We start from the raw sequence: 5,000 nt of genomic DNA, 5'->3' as shown, positions 1-5,000 counted from the left end.
TCAGGTGTCTATTCTACTGCCTGCAATCTACCACCTTCCCCTCCAATGCCTCTACTATTTAGGATCTATCTCCCTGTTCAGTGCTACTGCCATTAGTCATGGACTCACAACAAGGATGTCACTTATTCAAAGGAATCCCTGTATCCGTCTTACAGTCATAAAGGAGACAAGCCTTCCAAGTAATGAAATAAGCAATTCTCAACTACCAGGGACGCCTTCCAATTAGCTGTGTTGTTTTTTACTCACTCTTTTCTTTTCAACGTCAAACACTTTTATTCCTCAAGCACTTTAAATCAAAATGTTCTGTTCTAATTCTACTCTCCAAAAACCAGAGATTTACCATTTATTTTATGATGAATCATTTCTGGTAAAAAAACAAGAGAGTGAATTTATGAGTGAATCATTATTTTTGTAGTTTTTATTTGATCATTTTAACCTTGTTTTTCTTGTGAATGCACTTTGATTGCTCTGAGACAATTGTTGTTGTTAAGTTTGATTGAAAGGATAAGATCTGGAAGGTTCCCGTTATGTGTATGTTATACACAGATGGCCAAACTGCTGAATCTAATTGCACTATACTGGATATCTCTATGTTACGTGGTTATAGATTGTTCTTTGATCTATGGAGTATTTGTGATGAGATGTCGTGAGTTTGAGTCAGGTCACATATTCAAAAGTCTTCTGATTGGGAATAAGACACATTTCAATTAAATGCTGTTCCTCAGATCCTTTGCTGAATAAGTGATTTTACATTTTGACTTTCTCTTGAGATAAATTTGAGCATAAAACTGATCATATGACTGAATTAAATTGACATTTAAAAAATGTCAAAGTCGTAGCAAAATGCCATTAGACTTTCGAGCCACACTAGTAATGTAATGGGACATGAACTGTCTCTGTGCACCATCTTGTTCCAAACAACAAAATAGTTCAAAGCAACGTATTTCAAGGACGGCAAAAAGTACTCGATTGTGTTTAAGAACAAGCAAAGCAGTTTAATGTTTTAACAGTTTGACAACTTTTATACTTTTGGGAATTACAGTAGTGAATGTTGGTTAATGTATTGCTTGTCTCTATAGGACATCCATATCTTTATGTATATGTCCAGTAGGGGTCAGATTAGTTATGTTTTATGTTTCATTTGATTTAGTTTCTTCTATATGTTCAAAAAACAACACTAAAGAAAAGACTAAATGCAAGCAATCAAACGACCCATCGGTGAGTAGTTTTGCCTATATACATAGTTCATACAGGTTGATACTGCATGTTTCTACAAAATACTGTACAGAATAGCATGGTTTAGAGATAAAGCAAAAATAATTTGTGTACGTGGGTGTCATTTGTCATTTTAATACTGTAACACAATGCAGGAAAAAAGATACACTGTATATTTTCTAAATGAAACAAATATGTATTTATTTTCCATGAATGGGTTATTGGAGAGAATGTCATAATATATTAGAATAATATGATTCTGTCCATGCCTAAACTTTTAAGCAAGTTTGTCGTCAAGTACTGTGTGTGAGTTCATGTAGGATAAAAATGTAGCCGCATGCTTGCTATCTAAATCCTTGTGATTTCATTTGGATTAATTATCATTTATTTCAAATGTATTTATTTACGTATTGTTTCCTTTGAGATGATTTAAGTCTATGTTGGTCTTCTTGCCAAACATCAGTGATTGTAGAGGGCCTCCAAGTTCAAGAAATACAACTATTCCAAAGTGGAACTCTTCAATGATCAGTGCCATTGCTGAAACATATCCACCATTTGGTTAAAAAGACTGTAAAAAAAGATTAACCTGATTTTTGGACAAACATGTATTACAAGCCTACTATTTAGGATGCTAATGAGCCACCAGAACTGAATCCACAGATCTCCACACTGGACATAAAGCTTGGAGTCCCCTACTGTACATTAAACCTTTTGGGGGGAATTTTACTTTGCGTTGGTTTAATGACCTGACACCCTTTGCAATTATATATATTTTACAGTGCTAATTACACAAATATATGTGAATGTGTATACAGATAGTTGAATTAGATAAAAACTAAAGCCATAATACTCAAGCACTAGCTCTTTAGAGCTCTGCTGTATAACTAGTTATTGATTTGTAAAAAACAAAAACAAAAAAACACTTCTTAATCTTCCTAGGTCAGTGTTTGTCATGTACATTCTGTTCAGAACTCTGGACTCATCTAGATTCTAGGAGGCAAAATATTGAGCACTGAGAGCAGTTGTGAGTTTAGTATAGGGGATGTGATTTTGTTTTCTACTTTGAAGATGTTAAAGCTGTCTTTATTTTATACATGTGTAGCTAATGTATTCCAGTGATGTAATTTGTATATGCCTTGTTTTGATAGTATGAATCATGGTTCTTCTTATCTCACAAGATGTTATCGAAAATACCTGAAGAAGTCATCCGGAACATTTACATTATTGAAATGTGAGTGTCAGGCTCGTCTGTTGGTGATCCTTGGGCTGAGTGCAATTCATTTAGGACCCTGACTGCGATGTATGGATCCCTCTATTTTCATCCACAGTGGCTTTACAGACATGACATCATATTGTGATCAAAGATATGGCAGACATATCTATCTATCTTGTAACAGTGCCAAGTCTCAGCATTATTGTCTGATCAACATATGTTGCGTTCATGGTAAACAGTAAAGTTAAGATAAATCATCGACAGTCTAATCTTAGACACTTTGATGGAAACCAGCTGTTTCAAGTCAACAATTCCTCTAATAGCAACACTATTGAAATAATAATCATAGTGTTGTTTGATGTTTGCAACTATTTTATAATGGGATCATTGATGTTGCTTCTCAATGTCACAATCAATCCTTTTGAACTGTGACCAAACCGATGCACATATGGAACTTCAATCCAATTGACGATTTCAGTGTCTTTCCAAAATACTGCCAGTATATCCATCTATATTTACAATTCCATGAAATCATCATCAGTAATCTGTTTGAATCTATTTCAGAGCCCAAATAATTCCACTGATGCGGATGCAGTTTAGATGATAAAATAACTGTGATTAAAGGTTCAAATATAGCACATTTTTATTAAAAAGAGTTGATTGTTTCAATGCTTTTTACACTGCCACGGTCATTGGACAGTTCTCTATATGGGGAATACGACTGACAACTGTGTGTTTGTGTGTATGTATGTATGTATGTTACAAGAACAAAAAGCATAGGCCCTTTATAAAGTTAGAGGTTGCAGTGCTAAAACACAGTACTACTGCAACTTACCAGGCGTATATATCTGCATGCCCAGAATACATAAACCATTCTTAAGTGTACATTTAAGTGGTGATAAAAATAATTAACAAATATGTTTTTTTATTTACAATGGTTTAAAATGTTTATATTATAGGATTACCTATTTTTTGAAAGCCTAAATTGATATATCTACTTTATGCAAAGTAGTACTGCTTTAGAAACTAACTGCAGGCTATATCTCAGCGGTGAAGGAACAATGGATTGAGAGCACGATGATTCACACACTACATTCTACTGTTCTTTTGTACTACTAGCTGTTTTATTTCTATCAAGCTTTTTAAATGAATTATTCAAGTACTTTATGAAAAAGGTCCATGTGATTTTCAAAGGGATACCCTCCAAACTAGAGCATCATATCAAATCAAATTGGATTTGTCACATGCTTCGTCAACAAAAGGTGTGGACTTACAGGGGAATGTTTTCTTACAGACCCTTCCCAACAATGCAGAAAGAGAGAGAAAGTAGAGAAATAACAGAAAAGTCATACAACTTCCATGTCAATACTGTGTTAAGGAGTGTTTCAGTTGGCCTAGGTCACTCACCACCTTACAGTGTGTTCTCCTGTCTCTGTTTGTGTTTCCTCTTTCTACTGTAATAATCACTAGGTTAGTGTTGTGTTTCTATTGTATTATATTTAGAATGCAAAACTGCATTAGGACCAACGGAAAAGACAATGATTGAACTTTTCCACCATGAATTCACTGTTTTTCTGTCTTAGCATTTTAATGTGCTGTTGTTGTGGAACTGGACTCGCTGGGGGCTCCTTTGGATCCAGAATGATACTGATTTTCAGAGGAATGTCGTCCTTCGCGTTTACAACATGGATATATATACTACCAAAACATGCAGAATAGTACCAACCCTCTCTCTTGAACTCTTCCTTCACTTCTAATTTTCCATACTACAATTGCATTCGAAAATACTTTTTTCTCCTCTCTTTCTCTTCATCCTCTTTTTAAGCCTCAGAGGACCATGAGATTACGTGTCCTCTGGCTGTGTTTCTTCGTGTCTTAGTGTTGTGGTGCGTGTGTTCATGTCAGTACTTGTGCCTACTGTGGATCGCATGCTTTAGCCCTTGACTGGACACAAAACGTTGCTCCTATACAAACTGCCCACGGCCCGTCAGTGGATGAGCATCGAGGATCCTTGTAAAGTTATCGAGGGAACCAAATAACTCAATACAGATCTATCATAAGTGTTACCAGCTCTGTAAGAAACAAATAGGAAATAAAGGCCTTTTAATAAGCTTGGACTCATGTATTGTCTGTGCATCATGGCTCTATTCTTTATTCTGTAACCTCTCTACAAGGGGATATTAACTTCAGCATCAATGTGTTCATTGGTTTTATACCAGTTTTTATCGCATGATAGCTGGAATTTAGCGCTCAGCACTGAACAATTCCTTTGAGAAGCACTTAATGCCAAGTGATAAAGATTTTGGTAGAGTGAGAACACACATAATGACAGTTATCACATATTTAACCATCTACAGTTTATTGAGCAAGTGATCAAACCACAGACATGTACAAGTAGCATTTCAGTCTTTTTCCGGTCTCTTATAATACATACATGGTAAAGTTGTTTCAACATAAGATACTGTCTTTAAATATACTTACAGTACATATGTAGACAGATAGCTGTATTGTTCTTTCAGGAAAGGCACATGTGGTATACATAAAGTGTCTCACGTTAGTGCCTCATGTTATG

The 5,000-nt window shown here is 35.2% G+C and overlaps 2 protein-coding genes across 22 annotated transcripts in view; one reads left to right on the top strand and one right to left on the bottom strand.

The window, feature by feature from the left end:
* Window positions 1-4,538, top strand: part of LOC110532436 (synaptotagmin-1) — a 100,467-nt gene extending 95,929 nt beyond the window's left edge. For 9 of the 17 annotated variants that reach the window (XM_090184851.1, XM_090184852.1, XM_036988420.2 and 6 more), the window contains one exon: window positions 1-4,538. This exon is cut by the window's left edge and continues 1,399 nt beyond it. The gene's annotated coding sequence lies outside the window, so the exon portion shown is untranslated. The other 8 variants (XM_090184846.1, XM_090184844.1, XM_090184849.1 and 5 more) reach the window with 1 other exon arrangement.
* A 229-nt stretch (window positions 4,539-4,767) lies between these two features.
* Window positions 4,768-5,000, bottom strand: part of LOC110532437 (protein phosphatase 1 regulatory subunit 12B) — a 36,335-nt gene continuing 36,102 nt past the window's right edge. For all 5 annotated transcript variants that reach the window (XM_090184855.1, XM_036988412.2, XM_036988408.2 and 2 more), the window contains one exon: window positions 4,768-5,000. This exon is cut by the window's right edge and continues 1,132 nt beyond it. The gene's annotated coding sequence lies outside the window, so the exon portion shown is untranslated.

This window comes from Oncorhynchus mykiss, chromosome 9 (assembly GCF_057628025.1).
Source record: "Oncorhynchus mykiss isolate SJ-2025 chromosome 9, ASM5762802v1, whole genome shotgun sequence".
Classification (NCBI taxonomy): domain Eukaryota; kingdom Metazoa; phylum Chordata; class Actinopteri; order Salmoniformes; family Salmonidae; genus Oncorhynchus; species Oncorhynchus mykiss.
The sequence above is the reverse complement of the archived record's forward strand: the minus strand, read 5'-3'. Positions and strand labels throughout refer to the sequence as shown.